This window comes from Rutidosis leptorrhynchoides, chromosome 2 (genome assembly GCF_046630445.1).
Source record: "Rutidosis leptorrhynchoides isolate AG116_Rl617_1_P2 chromosome 2, CSIRO_AGI_Rlap_v1, whole genome shotgun sequence".
Lineage (NCBI taxonomy): Eukaryota > Viridiplantae > Streptophyta > Magnoliopsida > Asterales > Asteraceae > Rutidosis > Rutidosis leptorrhynchoides.
This window is the reverse complement of record NC_092334.1, coordinates 6247731-6270455: the sequence shown is the minus strand read 5'-3', so window position 1 is coordinate 6270455 and position 22725 is coordinate 6247731. Positions and strand designations below refer to the sequence as shown.

At 32.2% G+C, this 22725-nt stretch overlaps 1 long non-coding RNA gene across 1 annotated transcript; it reads left to right on the top strand.

The window, feature by feature from the left end:
* Positions 1 to 3135: 3135 nt before the first annotated feature.
* On the top strand, positions 3136 to 4843 carry LOC139890514 (uncharacterized). The gene is made up of 4 exons (XR_011773345.1): positions 3136 to 3281; positions 3377 to 3499; positions 3598 to 3789; positions 3955 to 4843. It is a non-coding gene; the product is annotated as an uncharacterized lncRNA (long non-coding RNA).
* The last annotated feature ends 17882 nt before the right edge of the window (positions 4844 to 22725 follow it).

Sequence of the window (22725 nt, the reverse complement as noted above, 5' to 3'; positions counted from 1 at the left end):
TAGTTAGTTTTGTTTTGTTCAATAAATTTTTTCGAGTGTAACGGTGCTGTTGGAAAAATTTAACTCGAGGCGAACAGAAAGATACGGGCTCTCGTTGTTTAGCGTTTTTTAAAAAGTGTCCGCTTTGAACGTGGTTAGTTTCGTTTTGTTCATAAAATTATTTCGAGTCTTACGCTGCCGTCGAAAAAATTTAACTCGTGGCGAGCGGGAAGATACGGGTTGTCGTTGTGTTTAGCGTTTTTTTTTTTAAATTATCCGTTTCGCGTATAGTTAGTCCCGTTGGGTTCGTAAGATTTTTCGTAATTGAACGGTGGTCTCGAAAAAATTTAATTCGCACCGAGCGAGAAGATAGGGCCCGTTATAAATTCGAGTGGATTTAGTTTCTTTTATTTTAATAAAGCTATATATTTACACTTTTAACCCCTGATAAAGTGTAAACTTGAGGGGTCTTTGTGTAAATGTAGGCGAAGTTGAGGGACCGTTTGTAATATGAACGCAAAGTCAAAACTACAATCTAATATAACTAAAACTACAAAAATTCTCACCACATTTAGTATACAATAGTCCGGGCCAGGTCCTGCCCGCGCGATGCGGCGGCGGCTTTCGACCTGCGTATTCATATTTAACGTAGCTTTATTATTTACAGAATGGAAAACGTTCCATGTGTTAAGCGCCGTTGTTGGTGTTGCGTCTTTACTGTTTTTTAAAATCTGTCCGGTTCGAACGTAGTTAGTTTCGTTTTGTTGATAAAGTTATTTCGAATCTGACGGTGCTGGCGAAAAAATATAACTCGCGGCGAGAAGGAAGATACGGGCTGTCGTTGTTTTTAGCCTTTTTTAAAAAGTGTCCGTTTCAAACGTATTTTTTATCGTTTTGTTCATAAAATTATTTCGAGTATGACGCTCATGTCGAAAAAATTTAACTCGCGGCGAGCGGAAAGATACGGGCTGTCGTTTTGTTTAGCTTTTTTGAGAAGTGTCCGTTTCGCGTATAGTTAGTCCCGTTGGGTTCGTAAGATTTTTTCGAGTTGAACGGTGGTCTCGAAAAAATTTAACTCGCACCGAGCGAGAAGATAGGGCCCGTTATAAATTTGGGTGGAATAATTTTCTTTTATTTTAATAAAATTATATATTTACACTTTTTACACTTGAGAAAGTATAAACTTTAGGGACCGTTGTGTAAATATATCCGAAGTTGATGGACCTGTTGTAATGTGAACGCAAACTCAAAACTACAATCGGTTATAACTGAAACTACAAATGTTCCCACCACAATTAGTATATTTTAGTATATATAAATTACACTTTTAACCCCTGAGAAGAGTGTAAACTTGAGGGGGTTTTGTGTAAATGTAGGCGAAGTTGAGGGACCGTTTGTAATGTGAGCGCAAAGTTAAAACTACAATCTAATATAACTAAAACTACAAAAATTCTCACCACATTTAGTATATAAAAAAAGGGGTAAAGTATATAATTACACTTTTAACCCCTGAAAAAGTGTATACTTGAGGGATTTTTGTGTAAATGTAGGCGAAGTTGAGGGACCGTTTATTATGTAAACGCAAAGTTAAAACTACAATCTAATATAACTAAAACTACAAAAATTCTCACCACATAACATTTAGTACCTGAGGGGTAAATAAAAATATCTTTCCTTTAATTATGGGATATATATATATATATATATATATATATATATATATATATATATATATATATATATATATATATATATATATTATATATATATATATATATATATATATATATATCCCTTGCAGTTATGCAGTTTGCTAAGCTTCAAATTTTCCACGCATCAATTTTTTTTTCAAGCTTGATTATAGATCGGAAGTTACCCCAAAAATTTTGAAAGTGAATTTTTTTCCCCCAAACCTAAGCTTCAAATTATTTGAACTCTCAATATTTTTAATTCGTTTTCGACGCTTGATTTTAGATCGGAAGTTACACCAAAAATTTTGAAAGTGAATTTTTTTCCACCAAACCTAAGCTTCAAATTATTTGAACTCTCAATATTTTTAATCGTGTGGAGTAGCTGTACAAGACGCAAAGAAACTGTCACTGCAAATTCGCTTTATCAATAATGAGTTAATATAACCTGCAATATTTTGTTAATCATGATATTGTTATGGAATTCGTTTTAAATTCTGTCATCGATTATAATATGTTGTCTCAATTCTGCTATGAATTCTTCCATCCTCTTAATATATATATTACTCAATTGGTTAGGGCTTTTTGGTGTGCGACTTCTTCCTCTTCGTCGCCTTCTTGCTGCTCGTATTTGTTAAAGTTTGCAATTGGTATGTCGTGAATTTTTCCTGTTGTACATTCTTTTTCATCAAATTGACTGAAATTCGTTTGCTTTTTTCAATGTTTTGTAAACTGAAGTGTTTCGATTTTGTATAAAAAAACGGTGATGCCTAATCGATTTCTGATGATTCTGTTTGTAGACTCTCGCTAGGATTGTAACTTTTTTTTTGCTTTTTCGGTAATTCTCTGATTGATTTTTGCATTGTCTTTTTTTTAATTGTTCTTCTAATACATACATAATAAATAGATTACAGATATATTTTGGTATATTGATGATGATACATATTCGGTGCAGTATGTGGTTCCAGTATTGTTTGCTTAGAGGTAATGTATTGTCGCGTTTTAGTAAGTTTTTTTTAGCATTTTTATGCTTTATAGCTAGGTTTTGTGCTCATTTGATAATTGCTCCTTACATTTGTTATGTTGAATGAAAAATTTTAACATTGTTGTTCTAAAAATATATAGATTTGTTATGTTGAAGAAAATTTTTAACATTATTGTAAACTTACATTGTATATTTGAGTTGACGAGTGAAAGTGCGAACCTGTTTTCAGTCCTATGATTACCACTTGAAATAGTTAACTGTTTTTTATGTTTTCGTCAATTTGCTTGTTTAGCATTTGTTAGGAGCAGGTATGTATTTATGTATGAACTGCATTGCGAATATACCAAACAGTAGTTAACGATAAAAATTTATCAAATAGGTACCTGAAAAGAAGTTATCTTCAAAGAGGACAATTTGTATGTTTTTATGGTATTCGACAATTTTGACATTATGAATGTTGCTTTCGAACTCCATTAAGATTGTTATATATGATACTAAAGCATTACATATGTATGTTGATAATGATTGTTATCTGTAGTAACTATGATGAGTAACCAGCATAAAGTGGATCATATTTTTAACATGGATGGTGCTAGCTCTGGTGGAACATGCACACCCTTGACAGTCGTGTAAGTTATTTTTCTTGCAAGGATCATTTATCATAAAAAGTTTTTAAATTTTTGTAATGGTTGTTGTTTTGTTTGATTTATGCCTGCTATTCCAGTTAGGGGTCAACCAAATGTGGTCTTAGACAACTTCAATCGTCATTATTGAAAGAGTGCAAAAAGTCTAGAGTTGGAGTTCATATAGCCTCTTCAGGCATGGTTCTCAAAGATTTGCTTTTGAGGTACAAAATTTAAGAAACATTCAATCTATGTTATATTTTTTTTTGTTTTGATGCAACAAGTTTTACTAAAACGTTTCGTTTGTATTACTTTTGAGTAGTATGTCAACAATCCAGAACAAGGAAATGTTTTATATAATCCGTGAGCTACCCGAGACAATTGGTAGAATGCTGTCCCATGTGTGAGGGTTGCAAAAGGAAGTGGAAAAGTGATTAATTACTTAACTCCTATGAGAATTTTACTTGCTTTGATCACTATATGGTTAAAAAGAGGACACTGATTTGATGACAAGGTAAATCATTAACCATGGAACAACTTTAACTTCTATGTTTGTTTAGTGAAAAGTCAGCCTTCAATATGCTGACTTATTACTATTGCTTTGGTCCTTGTTAAACTTTTATTATTATTAATTTTTACTGTGTGTAGGTTTATGCTTATATATGAATTATTTTTTTAGGTAGTGACTTTGGATTGAGAGAATTTGGTGAAAATCTCAGACTTAAGCTTCAAGACTTGGTTGCTATTTAAATCCAATAATGTTTGTGGGAGGTACAGAGATTGGAAGTAACTGGAGTGAGATAAATGTGCAGGTTGCAATTGAGAAACATGAAACTTTGATAAGACCATTTGACGACAACAACAACAACAATACTCAATCCCACAAAAGTAGGGTATGTGAGAGGTGGGTGTAGACAATCATTCCTCGTACCCTAGATTAGAAGGAAGTCACTACTCTACCCGCGGGTATAGAACCCGCGCCTAGATAAGGTCGTCCCTCCCTCTACTCTAGAGCAAAAGACATTGATTCCAAAAGGACCTCCGACCAGAAATGCTCATAAAAACGAAATAGATAGGGCAAATGATACGTACCTGTAAGAGTTATGTGCGCCTAGCAAGGAGCAATCATACACAGTAGCCAAAAAAGAAAACACATATAGCAGTAAAGCACAACAGTAGGGCAAAAAACATGGATCATATAGAGCACAAAACCATTTAATCTCAAGTAGACATACAGACAAACAAAATAAATAAATACACACACGCACGCACGCTTGGATAAAAACACATGCTTAAACAAATATACATATAGAAACATTCGTAGATATATATACCTAAGTACAGATACATGACAAACAAACACATATAGAAACATTCGTAGATATATATACCTAGGTACAGATACATGACAAACAAACACCAATACATGCACTTAGATACATAGGTACATATACAGATACAAATATATGCATCGGTACATACATAAAGCCTAAAACAAATAAATAGATACAGGGGCAGTGTAGCTATAGAATATCTAGTTAAAGTTATATATGTAGTATTATAATAAAAGTATCAAAAAAAAAAAAAAAAAAAAAAAAAAAAAAACCTTACTCAATTATTCTAATTTTACTCCTCCACAGGCTCCTATCAGAAGTCATGTCCTCCGTCAGTAGAAGCTCTTTCATGTCCAGCTTCAATCTATCCTCCATCCTACGTCTAGGTCTACCCCTTCTCCTTACGCTGCCAACGGCGAGGGTCTCGACTCTCCTAACTGGGGCTAAAAGTGGGCGCCTCCTAACATGCCCGAACCATCTAAGTCGTCCTTCCCTAAGTTTGTTGATGATGTTCCCAACTTCCAAATTCTCCTTAAAAACTCCATTTGGTATCATATCTAGCATGGTCTTAACACATGTCTATCTAAGCATCCTCATTTCTGCCACCTCATTCTCCTCTCTTGGGCCTTCGTCATTAGCCAACACTCTGTGTCATGACCCGGATTTTTTCATGATTATATATTGAACAATATTAATATTTACATGATTAAATGTTTCCAACATATTAAGCAATCAAACTTTTTAAGACTTGATTAATTGAAACGAATTTTATGTAAACGTGTGACCACCCAACTTGTCCGATGATTCACGAACGTTATAACTTGTAAATAACATGATAATATATATATGAACTTATATATATTTAACATGATGAAATGATAATTAAGTATCTCATTAAGTATATTAACAATGAACTATATACATAAAATGAGACTACTAACTTAAGGATTTCGAAAACGATATATATACGTAACGATTATCGTTGTAATAACGTCTTAATATTTATATATCGTTTTAAGATATATTAACACACTATGTTATCATGATAATATAACAATTTAACATTCCATTAGATATAATAACAATGGAATTAATTACATTTAACAAGGTCATTAACTTAAAGGTTTCGAAACAACACTTACATGTAACGACTAACGATGATTTAACGACTCAGTTAAAATGTATATATATATATAGTGTATTAAGATGTATTAATACACATTTGAAGGACTTCAATACATATATCAAAACACTCTTACTTAACAAAAATAATCACAATTGTATTCCCATTTGTTTTCATCAAGAATTCTATTTGTATTCGCTCGGTATTTGCACTCGTATTATACCCAGCTTCTAGAGGTATTTACTATTGGTATATACCAATAAAAATCTGCTCCTTAGCAGCCTTAAATGATTAAGGAATATGTGGAACCAACCATTTGTCAAGTAGCATGAATTATTTAGCAAGAAAACAAAATTAGGAATCTTTTCTTTCTTTATAAACTAAAAACGTTTTTATGCATACACACCATTTCTTCATTCCATTTTCTCATACTTACACTCTCAATTCTCTCTCAAAATACTCCTAACTTCATACTTGATCATCTCCAAGTATTTTTCCTATCATTTAGCTTCAATTACAAGCTTTAATCATCATAAAAACAACCTAGAATCAAGAAGTTACAAGATTACTTTCAATCTTTTTAATTCAATCCAACAACTCATCAAAGATCAAGAACTTCCATCTAATCTCAGTAACTTTTCATTCTTAATCAAGGTAATAATCATATCCAAGCTTTGGTTTAATTCCTATAAACATAACTACCTTAAATCAAGTAGTAATCTTACCTGGACTTGTTTTCGTGTCATGATTCTGCTTCAAGAACTTCCAAGCCATCAAAGATCCTTTGAAGCTCAAGTTATTTTCTCATCATTTCCAGTAGGTTTACCTACTATACTTGAGGTAGTAATGATGTTCATAACATCATTCGATTTATATATATATATATATATATATATATATATATATATATATATATATATATATATATATATATATATATATATATATAACTATCTTATTCGAAGATTTAAACTTGTAATCACTAGAACATAGTTTAGTTAATTCTAAACTTGTTCGCAAACAAAGTTAATCCTTCTAACATAACTTTTAAAATCCACTAAACACATATTCTATATCTATATGATATGCTAACTTAATGATTTAAAACCTGTAAACACGAAGAACACCGTAAAATCGGACATACGTTGTCGTAGTAAAATCGGGGGCTGTTTTGGGTTGGATAATTAAAAACTATGATAAACTTTGATTTAAAAGTTGTTCTTCTGAGATAATGATATTTCTTATGAACATGAAACTATATTCAAAAATCATGGTTAAACTCAAAGTGGAAGTATGTTTTTTAAAATGGTCATCAAGATGTCGTTTTTCGACGAAAATGACTACCTCTTTCAAATATGACTATATATATATATATATATATATATATATATATATATATATATATATATATATATATATAAACCACTACTTTTTCAGTTTAGTTCTAAATACTACAGTTCATTATGAAACCATAGCAATTTGATTCACTTTAAACGGAGTTGTAATGAATATTTGGCGAGCAAAACAAAATCTGCTAAAATTAACGTTGTATGGACGAAATTTATATTGTAACATAGCCTTGCTGTGACGACCCGGAAATTTCCGACCAAATTTAAACTTAATCTTTATATGATTTCGACACGATAAGCAAAGTCTGTAATGTTGAGTCTCAGAATTTTTGAACTATGTACATGGATAACAATTACCCTTCGACTGTTACCGACGATTCACGAACAATTGCTTGTAAATGAATATGTATATATATGATATAAATATAAATATAAGTATATATATAATGTTTGAATTAATAAAGTATACTTTAATTAATTGGAATTTAAAATGTAAAATAATACTTAGAATAATTAAACTATTATTAAAACAAATACATATATATATATATAAATATATATGTTATTATGAATCTACATATGATTTCTATTAAAGATATAAAAAAATATATAAATACTAACAATTCAGTAAATGTCATTACATAATATAATATTACATAAATGTTATTATATTTAATTACAAGTTTGAAATATAATTGTTATATTAATATTATTATCATTATTTTTGTTATTATAATTATTAGTAATCTAATTATTTATAGTAATATTAATAAATTTATTATTATTATTAGAATTATTGATATTATTATCATCATTATTAATTTTATTATTATGATTATTATTTATATAATTATTATTAGTATTAATATATATTTATTTAATAATACGAATTATATGTGCACGTATATCTATAATCAGAATCCGTTTCCCATCTTAATCAAACTCTAACAAATTTTGTCTCCTGTCTCTGAAAAACGATAAACATCCCAATTCGATCGTACAATCACAATCTGACTTTATTTTGTTTATTATTTTCCGTACTGAACAAAAGGATCTTTTGTTGATCAAATTAATATAAATCAAAGACTTTAAACAACAGGTGATGGAATCAAAACTTTCACTGCTTTAAGACAATCTCTAAATTCCAAAATCTGTTTGATGTCACTTCTTCTTTTCTTAATTTTCCCTCTATTTGAAAATATTGTAGACCACCCATCTGTATTTAACAAACGAATTATTCAAGGATATTGATTAACTCATTCAAGTTCTTTCATCTCTCTCTTTATTTCTTTCTTTCTTCTTATGAATTATCAAACCCATATCACCACCGTTCTTGTTGCTATTCGATCAAACTACCTTGGCTTGTTTTTATCTTCGAACGTGAATCACCACTAAAATTAATGCACCTGCTACGCGTATGTATTTCTATTTTCTATTTCCTGTTCGAATCTCTCACCAAACAAACACCATGAACAATCCGTGGTTACTACCACTGCTGCGTTTTTATTTTATTTTGTTTCAACCATAACCGGCCACCATACTCATCAATGATCACCCTCACACCCACTAAACACAACAAGTTGCATGCTACTGTATCTACTCGACACCCTAATCACCTCTTTCTTTTCGTTTCTATGTTTATCAACGAAAAACAACTAACACCACCTTCTCATCTCTCTCTCTTCTTCTCTCTCTCTATTTCCTTCGTCAACTATCAAACCCATGATCACCAAAACCAACACCATTATATTTTTTTATTTTTCGTTGCTACTGCTGCAGTATACTTTCCATTTCCACTTCTACTTTTACGATAGAAGGTTAACTAGGTGATCCGCTGATTGTTAAACTTTTGAGCTGTACGCGAATTGAAGTTTATCAATAAATAGAAATACAAAAGTGATGGTTGTGGCCACCTTTAAATAAAGAAGATAGTGGAGGATATTGAAACAAGTTGTCGATAAAAAAAAACCCCATGATTACAACCAAATTATTCGATTTTCTAAAGTTATCCTCCACTAAAATATTCACTCGCCTTTATGTCCTCTCATCTTACTCTCTTTTACAGAGTAACATATTACAAAAGCATCCTCATTTTTCATTTGTTTTAACATGGAACTTCCTTAGATTTTAAATTAAGAAGAATATAGTAGAAAATTAATTACTTGACATATTAAAGAATCGAGGGTGAGCTTGACCATGATGACCGTGATAATACATGATTGATGATGAATAGGAATGGTGCTCGAAGACCTACTGCAGCTCCTGTGAAACTGCACGAGTTAAATAGGTGATATTGGTGATGGTAACAAGCCTCCTATAACTGTACGAATTAGTGTTCTATTTTACTAAATTGGAGATGAAGAAGGCGAATAGTTGAATTGATGAAGATAATTACACACAAAATATGATAATGATGTATTGTTTTTTTTTTTTTTTTTTTCCTGACGACGGGATCCCACCACAACAAAGCTATAACCGATTCTATTTAAATCCTAAGCCTAACAAATCTTTAATGGTTTGATCATATTGGGCTTATTGAACCCAATTGGTAAAATTAACGGGTTAACTAACTTTGGACTCATACTTGGGCCATAAATTGATTATGGGGCCGAGATCCTGTTGGGCCGTATCCCTGTTATGGTGTTGGGCTGCCATTTCGTCATTTTGATTGGGCCGGGAAATATGAGACTAGGATGAAGATATACGAGATATATAGTTTTAGTTTGGAGTTAAAACAAATAATAAGAAATAGAGGAACGGTTGGGCGTTTGATGGGTGAAAGAGAGGTCGTGAGTTCAAGCTTTAGCAGAGGCAGTTTTTATTTTAAGCTCTTCCTTTTAAGGTAGTAACATTATTATTTTCATTATCATTATTATTAAACTTATCATTTTTATTAAAAACTATTATTATTATTATTATTATTATAAGTATCATTATTTTTATTATCAATATTATTTTTACTAACAATATTTTTATTATCATTATTTTTACTATCACTACTGATATTTATTATTATTATTAGTATTATTGTTATTATAAAAATATTACAACTTTTTATTATAAATATTATTTTACCAAATAAAGTAGTAGTGATATAAAAACATATCTTAAAATAATCCTATATATATATAAAAATATTAATCTTAATACATGGTATAATATAAATAAACTCAGTTTGATTAAATGTGATACGTGTTAATATATATACATGATATAGGTTCGTGAATCCGAGGCCAACCCTACACTTGTTTAATGTCGTCATATGTATTTTTACTACAAAATACAGTATGGTGAGTTTATTTGCTCCTTTTTTACTCATTACATTTTTGGGCTGAGAATACATGCAAATGCTTTATTAACTGTTTTACAATATTTATATGCTTGAGTTCATTTGCTCTCTTTTACTCTTTACATTTTTGGGACTGAGAATACATGCGCTGTTTTTACAACTACTTTATTAAATACTTTTGAAATATATTTTGAACTGTGAATACATGAAATACTTTTATAAAGGTTTGACGAGATAGACACAAACAAAACATTCCTCGAATGAATTATTATGCAGACAGAAGTTCTGCGGATTATTATTGAATTATGTTGACATGATAATTGCCACCGTTGAATTATGTGGACATGATAATTGCCACCTTTAAATTATGTGGACATGATAATTGCCACCAGTTGATGTGAATGTTATATATCGAGAGAATGATTTTTATACACATGTTATGTGTATGTTATTTTTGTGCACGAGATATGTGTACGGTTACTAAGATTTATGAAAGATGATTTCGTACACGAGAAAGGTGTAATGTATTTAAAAGATATCGCATGTACATTACAGGTGGGTATAGGATTCGGGCCCATTTGTACCATGCAGGATTTAAATCTTGTGGTCTATCAAAATGATGAATTTTATTGTTTTATGATAAACTTATGAACTCACCAACCTTTTGGTTGACACTTTAAAGTATGTTTATTCTCAGGTATGAAAGAAATCTCCCGCTGTGCATTTGCTCATATTACATGGAGTCGTTCATGGCATATAGAGGTCAGAACCTCGCAATGGGACCAACTGTTGAAGACTTCGTCCAGATGGATTAGGACGGGTCACTACAGGTGGTATCAGAGCGGTGGTCTTAGCGAACCAGGTCTTGCATTAGTGTGTCTAACTGATAGTTGTTTAGATGCATTAGTGAGTCTGGACTTCGACCGTGTCTGCATGTCAAAAGTTTTGCTTATCATTTAGTGTCGAAAATTATTTTCTTATCATCCTTAAAGTCTAGACACGTCTTACTGCCTCTATTGCATAGACTGTGTATAGATAAATTCATATCTTAGCGTATCTGTTATTGTTACCTTTGCCTGACAGCTTCCGTAGATTTCTCCATAACTTATGGGATTTTAGTATTATATATGCATATGTAAATTATGTATTGCAGGGTACTAATCTACATCCTATAATCTATTTCTTATCGAAAATCCTTCATCTGATCGTACGAGATGAATTCCTCAACCAGTTCGAGTCCCTCAGATTTTGATAAGCTATTCCGACAGCTATTCCGACAGCTATTCCGACATGGATATTCACCTAAGCTCCGAAAGTGGTGTCACCAGAATAAATCAATCAATCAGCCATCCCCAATTCATCTGATGGGTTCATAGTCGACTTAATCAATGGAGACGCGAAGAAGGCGATCCTTTCCACCAACCTAATTGCCCTCTTGGCGAAGAACCTGAAGCACTTACCGGTGAACCTGTTCGAGACACCATTTTCTCGCTTATTTCCAGGGTAGCTCGTCACGATTATATTCTATTCACAATTCTAAACCTTATTCATCGCTCATTCCTACCGACAATCATCCCGGAGTAATAAGTCAACAAGCTTCATGCCCGAGTTGTAACCTTGAAAAATATGGTGCAAAACGTACCAGCTTCAGCAACATCACCGCCACCAACAGCAACATCCGCATCACACGTCTCGACATCACAATCTATACCTCGAACATCAACATCATACGCACCATAGATACCAAGAAGTACCAACAACAATGAACGATGAAGTATTGATCCATAACTTCATTGAAGAAATATTCTGCGAAAAATATGTGGTTCCTAATAGTTTTAGAGATTACTTATTCTAGCTCAAACCGAAAATCATATGAGTTTAATATCATATTAACTCATTAAATCCATGATTACATCTGAAGAAAATATATATGTATATATGTTTTCATAAAGATTGTAATTAAAAATTATTTTGTACAAACTGATAATGGTGAAAATATTTTAACGGGTAGGTAATACCCGAGGAATATTTAGTTTCACATTAATAAGTTACATTGTACATTCTTCGAATCTGATTCAACAGTCATTTACTATCCTACTTACATCCACAAATATACGAATCCATTCACCACAGAATAACCATTCTTATTCGATTTCATATTTGGATTTTGACTTATCAGAATCCAACAAGTGGCATAATGAAAAAAATATTGGACAATTAAAATGAATTAAAATATTGATTATAACATATGAAACTAAACAACCCTTCAAGTCTGCCATTTTGATTTCATCTTAAACCTCATTTGTATCTTGACAATTCCAATCTGCATTCAAACATTTCATAATTCTTGAAAACACTTCAATCGAGAGGATGAACCAACCGCACCTCATCTACAGAAGAAAAGATTGATGCATATAGTTATGCACCTGAAAACACTCGGAACCTGAGTAAACGTTTAACACGTATCTGTGCTAGCTCCTTTGGCATTACTATTACCGAAAATAACATTTCAATTCCTTTTCAAATTAGTCAATTTTGTCACAGCTCCAACAAATCAACTTTGACTTTTCGTTCGAAACAACCTTATTATAACCTTGATATATATGCGTGCTCTTTTATTGTTACTGGAGAACCTTTTATATTCCATCATATTACCATCAGCGTTTAATCATCTAAAAACACAATTCTCTTGAAACCACCTCGGATTGATAACCGATGATGCAGATATGGTAGCATTAAATGCAGAGGAAACAGCAAAATTGTAGATGGTCTAAACGGCCAAAAGTTTAATAATAAAGAATGGAATGTTGGGAACGCTCGATAGAAAATTTGGTACAGAGGAACGGATTGAGCTAACCATGAAGGAGACCAAGGACAAATACAAGGACCAAACCCTGTATTCAAAGAATCCAGGTAATTCTGGATCCGATGAAATCTTTAGAGAACATCTTGCTCCGAAGTCATGTTAAAATCTTGCGAAAAAAAAAAAATTTTCTTCATCAACCTTCGATCTTAGAAATTCAAAAATATCATCATAAATATCTTCGATATTTCTGAAGATATTTTCATAAATATTCTTGTCCGAAATTATCTACCTCTTCGTGTTTTCTGTATTCCATTATATTGAAAACTACTGTAAAATCTAAGTTTAAATTATGAATGAATTGTGGAGAAGTGTTGGGAATTGAAGCATGGTTTAGTATAATATAATGACGCTTGGCCAGCGTGATTATATTATAGTAAGTCATGCTGAGTTCTAATGGAACGTGATGATGATTCACAGATTATACCCTCATCATGTACCATGCTACATAACTTTTTCATTCTATTTAACCTCTAAACATATCAAGAACATAATTACTTGATAGTTTTATCTTTCCCGGATGTTCTAGTAATTTAACAAATCAAATCGTGCTATTACGTTCTTTCTTGTTTAGAACATTAAGTTCACTCGAAACTCCATACTTACGAATGCTGGACCGTTACTCGCTTTACTAGAGGACGGGAAGAGAATAAAAATGCAAAGAGCTCCGAAACATAAGGGAAGATATAAAACTCGACAACAACACAGAAATCACAAACCATGTATATCAATGCGTATAGCCATATAAAGACACGGGAGAATTAAAAACACTATAACCCCAAGGTAATAGTAGAAGTGAATAGATTCCTCCGGAGGTAGATGAAAAAGAAGAATGACAGATACGATAGTCAGGATAAGTACAAGGATCAGAACTGGATTAAGCATTTTCAAACTCTTTAGAAATGTGAATTAAGAAAGAAATTATTGAAGTGGTGAAAATTAATGGAACGGGAAAGATAAATTTATAGTGAAAATATCAGACAAAGTAATCGAGGCAGATGATCGCATTTAATTAAAGAAATCCTAATTTCCTTATTCACCAAAGAATCAAATCTTATAGATTTCGAAGATTTTCTTTTAAATCCCTTGAATTTCGGAATTTCAATTTTGACCACGTCAAAAGCTAAGACGAATCTTTAATTTTCATATTTCAATCTTTTGTGATAGCTTCATCCGTACACTTCGAGTAATCTAATTACTCAATGGTGATAAACTCTAATCTGCAACTCATATTCGTCATAAAAACATCTTTATTTTTAACCATGACCACTACACTCAAATTTCGGGACGAAATTTTTTTAACGGGTAGGTACTGTGACGACCCGGAAATTTCCGACCAAATTTAAACTTAATCTTTATATGATTTCGACACGATAAGCAAAGTCTGTAATGTTGAGTCTCAGAATTTTTGAACTATGTACATGGATAACAATTACCCTTCGACTGTTACCGACGATTCACGAACAATTGCTTGTAAATGAATATGTATATATATGATATAAATATAAATATAAGTATATATATAATGTTTGAATTAATAAAGTATACTTTAATTAATTGGAATTTAAAATGTAAAATAATACTTAGAATAATTAAACTATTATTAAAACAAATACATATATATATATAAATATATATGTTATTATGAATCTACATATGATTTCTATTAAAGATATAAAAAAATATATAAATACTAACAATTCAGTAAATGTCATTACATAATATAATATTACATAAATGTTATTATATTTAATTACAAGTTTGAAATATAATTGTTATATTAATATTATTATCATTATTTTTGTTATTATAATTATTAGTAATCTAATTATTTATAGTAATATTAATAAATTTATTATTATTATTAGAATTATTGATATTATTATCATCATTATTAATTTTATTATTATGATTATTATTTATATAATTATTATTAGTATTAATATATATTTATTTAATAATACGAATTATATGTGCACGTATATCTACAATCAGACTCCGTTTCCCATCTTAATCAAACTCTAACAAATTTTGTCTCCTGTCTCTGAAAAACGATAAACATCCCAATTCGATCGTACAATCACAATCTGACTTTATTTTGTTTATTATTTTCCGTACTGAACAAAAGGATCTTTTGTTGATCAAATTAATATAAATCAAAGACTTTAAACAACAGGTGATGGAATCAAAACTTTCACTGCTTTAAGACAATCTCTAAATTCCAAAATCTGTTTGATGTCACTTCTTCTTTTCTTAATTTTCCCTCTATTTGAAAATATTGTAGACCACCCATCTGTATTTAACAAACGAATTATTCAAGGATATTGATTAACTCATTCAAGTTCTTTCATCTCTCTCTTTATTTCTTTCTTTCTTCTTATGAATTATCAAACCCATATCACCACCGTTCTTGTTGCTATTCGATCAAACTACCTTGGCTTGTTTTTATCTTCGAACGTGAATCACCACTAAAATTAATGCACCTGCTACGCGTATGTATTTCTATCTTCTATTTCCTGTTCGAATCTCTCACCAAACAAACACCATGAACAACCCGTGGTTACTACCTCTGCTGCGTTTTTATTTTATTTTGTTTCAACCATAACCGGCCACCATACTCATCAATGATCACCCTCACACCCACTAAACACAACAAGTTGCATGCTACTGTATCTACTCGACACCCTAATCACCTCTTTCTTTTCGTTTCTATGTTTATCAACGAAAAACAACTAACACTACCTTCTCATCTCTCTCTCTTCTTCTCTCTCTCTATTTCCTTCGTCAACTATCAAACCCATGATCACCAAAACCAACACCATTATATTTTTTTATTTTTCGTTGCTACTGCTGCAGTATACTTTCCATTTCCACTTCTACTTTTACGATAGAAGGTTAACTAGGTGATCCGCTGATTGTTAAACTTTTGAGCTGTACGCGAATTGAAGTTTATCAATAAATAGAAACACAAAAGTGATGGTTGTGGCCACCTTTAAATAAAGAAGATAGTGGAGGATATTGAAACAAGTTGTCGATAAAAAAAACCCCATGATTACAACCAAATTATTCGATTTTCTAAAGTTATCCTCCACTAAAATATTCACTCGCCTTTATGTCCTCTCATCTTACTCTCTTTTACAGAGTAACATATTACAAAAGCATCCTCATTTTTCATTTGCTTTAACATGGAACTTCCTTAGATTTTAAATTAAGAAGAATATAGTAGAAAATTAATTACTTGACATATTAAAGAAACGAGGGTGAGCTTGACCATGATGACCGTGATAATACATGATTGATGATGAATAGGAATGGTGCTCGAAGACCTACTGCAGCTCCTGTGAAACTGCACGAGTTAAATAGGTGATATTGGTGATGGTAACAAGCCTCCTATAACTGTACGAATTAGTGTTCTATTTTACTAAATTGGAGATGAAGAAGGCGAATAGTTGAATTGATGAAGATAATTACACACAAAATATGATAATGATGTATTGTTTTTTTTTTTTTTTTTTTTTTCCTGACGACGGGATCCCACCACAACAAAGCTATAACCGATTCTATTTAAATCCTAAGCCTAACAAATCTTTAATGGTTTGATCATATTGGGCTTATTGAACCCAATTGGTAAAATTAACGGGTTAACTAACTTTGGACTCATACTTGGGCCATAAATTGATTATGGGGCCGAGATCCTGTTGGGCCGTATCCCTGTTATGGTGTTGGGCTGCCATTTCGTCATTTTGATTGGGCCGGGAAATATGAGACTAGGATGAAGATATACGAGATATATAGTTTTAGTTTGGAGTTAAAACAAATAATAAGAAATAGAGGAACGGTTGGGCGTTTGATGGGTGAAAGAGAGGTCGTGAGTTCAAGCTTTAGCAGAGGCAGTTTTTATTTTAAGCTCTTCCTTTTAAGGTAGTAACATTATTATTTTCATTATCATTATTATTAAACTTATCATTTTTATTAAAAACTATTATTATTATTATTATTATAAGTATCATTATTTTTATTATCAATATTATTTTTACTAACAATATTTTTATTATCATTATTTTTACTATCACTACTGATATTTATTATTATTATTAGTATTATTGTTATTATAAAAATATTACAACTTTTTATTATAAATATTATTTTACCAAATAAAGTAGTAGTGATATAAAAACATATCTTAAAATAATCCTATATATATATAAAAATATTAATCTTAATACATGGTATAATATAAATAAACTCAGTTTGATTAAATGTGATACGTGTTAATATATATACATGATATAGGTTCGTGAATCCGAGGCCAACCCTACACTTGTTTAATGTCGTCATATGTATTTTTACTACAAAATACAGTATGGTGAGTTTATTTGCTCCTTTTTTACTCATTACATTTTTGGGCTGAGAATACATGCAAATGCTTTATTAACTGTTTTACAATATTTATATGCGTGAGTTCATTTGCTCTCTTTTACTCTTTACATTTTTGGGACTGAGAATACATGCGCTGTTTTTACAACTACTTTATTAAATACTTTTGAAATATATTTTGAACTGTGAATACATGAAATACTTTTATAAAGGTTTGACGAGATAGACACAAACAAAACATTCCTCGAATGAATTATTATGCAGATAGAAGTTCTGCGAATTATTATTGAATTATGTTGACATGATAATTGCCACCGTTGAATTATGTGGACATGATAATTGCCACATTTGAATTATGTGGACATGATAATTGCCACCAGTTGATGTGAATGTTATATATCGAGAGAATGATTTTTATACACATGTTATGTGTATGTTATTTTTGTGCACGAGATATGTGTACGGTTACTAAGATTTATGAAAGATGATTTCGTACACGAGAAAGGTGTAATGTATTTAAAAGATATCGCATGTACATTACAGGTGGGTATAGGATTCGGGCCCATTTGTACCATGCAGGATTTAAATCTTGTGGTCTATCAAAATGATGAATTTTATTGTTTTATGATAAACTTATGAACTCACCAACCTTTTGGTTGACACTTTAAAGTATGTTTATTCTCAGGTATGAAAGAAATCTCCCGCTGTGCATTTGCTCATATTACATGGAGTCGTTCATGGCATATAGAGGTCAGAACCTCGCAATGGGACCAACTGTTGAAGACTTCGTCCAGATGGATTAGGACGGGTCACTACACTTGCTAACTTTTCCTATATATATTTGGACATGTTATCATTAGTATAACAAAATATTATAATCTTAGTTAATTCCGAGATTGTATATATATATAATAATCTTGGTACATTACATGACAATAAGTATACAATACGTTTTGATAAATCCTAAGACAATAAGTATACAATACGTTTTGATAAATTCTAAGACAATACGTATACAATACGTCTCTGGGTTGATGCAAAGACAATACGTATACAATACATCGTGGGGGTAATTCTAAGATTATACAATACGATTATTGAACTGTTGGACATTTCGGACTATTTTGGACTACTAACAAAGGACTACTAACATAAAAATATTAAAAATTAATATATAAGTATTCTATGAACTTGTTTTATTTTATTCAAATGTCGTATTATTATCTGAATCATTATTATTGTTATATGTTCGTGAATCCAAGGACGACGGCCATATTTTTAATAAGCTGAAAACTTATTATTAATATACTTTTACTACCGTGAGTATATAGTCCCATTTTTAAACTCTAAAAATATTTTGGGATGAGAATACATGCATTTTATGTTTTACGTCATGGACGCAAGTACTTAAAATATATTCTACGTTGAGTTGTACCACATTGCATATCTTCCCTAATAGCTTGGTAACTAATATTTACACGTTGTAAGAACATGCAAGCGCGAATCCTATTGATAGATCTATCGGGTTTGACAACCTCAACCGGGCTAGTCGCTCTAGTATCGTAAACGGTTGCATAGTACTTCGTTTTTACTACACTTGGTACATTGTAGGGAGATTTCATAATAAAGGGAATATGCTACATTTATGGTTAAGTATGGTTACCGAAGCCCTCAACAACTTATAGAAAATCTTTATTGAAATATTTGTAACTATGAAATTTTGTGGTCTATATTTATATCGATGCTAGCTTTAAACCTATATATCTCACCAACATTTGTGTTGACTGTTTAAGCATGTTTATTCTCAGGTCCTTAAGAAAGTCTTTCGCTGTTGCATTATCTGAGCAAGCTGTGCATGGAGTCTCATGCTTTTGTTTAAATGAAGTGTTGCATTCAATAAAACTTTTGTCATGTATTATATTCGACTGTTATGTCACGTGTGTAGTATTTGGAAATCGATGTATTATGGGGATTATTTCTTAAATAATCGCCCACTTGTTTAAAACATGCATTATGTATAATAAGGGTGTGTCTTTTTATGAAACGAATGCAATATTTTCTAAAATGTATCATATAGAGGTCAAATACCTAGCTATGGGACCAATGAATAACGTACCGCGTTTATAGTAATATGGACGGGTCGTTTCAGTTGGCATCAGAGCAGAGGTCATAGCGAACCAGAAATTGCATTAGTGTGTCTGACCGGTATTTGTTAGGATGCGTCAGTGAGTCTGGATTTTGACCGAACTTGTTTTTGAAAACCATTACTTATCATTTTTAGTCGAAAAATAAATATTATAACATGTAAATATTATGTGGTATATTACTAATGTGGTAGTTAATGTGTGATAGATGTCTACTTCTAGCACCAATCTCATTATCACATTCAGCGACTCCGAAGTTGAATCTCCAGCAAAAGTACCAATCATCGACTTATCTGATAACGATGATGACCCGAAGGAAGGTGTATCAATCATCTATATAACTGATGACGATGATGACCTGGAGTCGGATGCATTTTTGGAAGACTCACAATTCCCGGAGGAACCAGAAGAGGAACCTATAATCGACAACCCAGAAATTCCACAAGCAGAAACTAATAAAACAATTATTGTACCAAGTGCTCCCGATACTACCACACCTAGTCAACCATGTCTTACCAATACTACAGAAATGTCATCCACTGAACCCCAACCAAAATCTAGACTTACCGCTGAAATACGCACTCTGACAGTAGGGAAGCGAAAATTCTATGATTTTCCAGATTTCTTTGAATTTCCAAGGAAGCCTCGTCGTTTTTAATCCGTTTTTGCAGCTATTCGACTTCACACCTTATATAATAATATATCATATATATCATATGCTATATTTCATCTTACATATGTTTTATGTAAATAGTGGTATTGAATTATTGTAAAATATTGTACCAAAAGAATATGCGTGAAGTATTAATGCATTAAGTTTTTCATGATAGAATATTATCATGATTGTAGTAGTTAATTTGTGTACTAGCTATTAAGTATGAACTTTAACGGGTAGGTACTACCCGAGCTACAATTATAAAACGCTAATAAGAAGAAAATGCTTTTATAATAATTGGTTCATATTATTAATATGTCACGATGTACCATTAATTACTTGTTACATCTATAATATTCTATGTGATTAATTATCTTATATGTTTATTGAAGAAACATGGCTCGATTAAATCGAATGACGGAACAAGAAGTTGAGGAGCATATCAACCAACGTGTAAACGACCGAATGCTTTGGGTCGAAGCGGCAAGAGCAGCAGCAAACAACACAAACCCTCGTGTTGGATGCTCATATAAAGCATTTCAAGGTTGCAAACCTTCATTATTCAGTGGAACAGAAGGACCATTCGGTTTAACCCGATGATTTGAAAAACTGGCGTCCGTATTTAAAATCAGTGGTTGTGCGGAAGAGAATCGGACAAAGTATGCTTCATGCACATTAAAGGATGGTGCACTTACATGGTGGAAAAACTATGTAAAAGCTGTAGGGGGCGATGAAGCATATGATACTCCTTGGGAGGAATTGAAAAATATGCTAATCAACGAATACTGCCCAAGGAACGAGGTTAGGAAGATGGAAGCCGAGTTACGAAATCTAAAAGTTGTCGGAACGGAACTTACCAACTATAACAGGCGATTCATGGAATTAGCCTTGTTATGTCCTGAATTGGTACCAACGGAAGAGCGAAAGATTGAATTGTACAAAGATGGTCTGCCAAAGAACATCAAGGCCAATGTTACAGCATCCAAACCCAAGACAATTCATGAAGCTATCACCATGGCAAACGAGCTAATGGATCAGATCATCCTGGATAAGAACGCATCAAATACCGATGCCAAGGTATCGGATAACAAAAGAAAGTGGGATGGAAACCGTGATCGAGGTCACCAGCAACAATCTCTCAAGAAACAGGAAACCATGCAAGGTGCGGGTAGTGTTTCAAGCTCGGGTTACAAAGGGCGTAATACCTTATGTAACAGATGCCACAAACATCACACCGTTTTTTGCAATGTGGTGTGCAACAAATGTAATCGAAGGGGTCATCTTGCTGAAGATTGTTGAGTTCCTGTTACAAATACAAATGGCACCAAGACTCCTGCCACCAATGCAAATAGAACTGCCCTGGCTACTGTTACTTGTTACGGGTGTGGAAAACAGGTTCATATTAAGAGCCAATGCCTGAATCCAGAGAAGAATAACGGACCTGCACGGGGAAGAGCATTTGTTATTAATGCTAGAGAGGCATGTGAAGACCCGGAGTTTGTTACGGGTACGTTTACCATTAATGACTTATCAACATCTATTATATTTGATATTGGTGCCGATAGAAGTTACACGTGTAGAGACTTTTACGCTAAATTGAATTGTTCATCATTACCTCTAGATGTTAAGTACATGATTGAGTTAGCTAATGGTAAACTAATTAAAGCCAATAAAATTTGCCGTGATTGTAAAATAAAGTTAGCCGGAGAAAAATTTAAAATTGATTTGATACCCGTAGAATTAGGAAGTTTTGATATAATAGTCGGCATGGACTGGATGTCCAAAATAGGAGCTGAGGTTGTGTGTGCCAAGAAGGCAATTCGCATTCCTCGTAAGGATAAAACGGCAGTAATGATATATGGAGAGAAGGGTAACTCAAAGCTAAAACTCATTAGTTGCTTGAAAGTCCAAAAGTGCTTGAAGAAAGGGTGCTATGCTATCCTAGCACATGTTAATAAAGTCGAAACGAAGGAAAAAGAGAAGAGCATCAACGACGTGCCTGTGGCAAGAGATTTTCCTGAAGTCTTTCCGGAAGAGTTGCCGGGATTACCTCCATTTAGATCTGTAGAATTTCAAATAGATCTAGTACCAGGAGCTGCACCAGTGGCTCGTGCTCCATACAGACTTGCACCGTCTGAGATGAAAGAGTTACAAAGCCAGTTACAAGAATTACTGGACCGTGGATTCATTCGACCGAGTACTTCACCTTGGGGAGCTCCAATTTTATTTGTCAAGAAGAAAGATGGATCCTTCCGAATGTGTATAGATTACCGCGAATTAAACAAGTTAACTATCAAGAATCGGTACCCATTACCG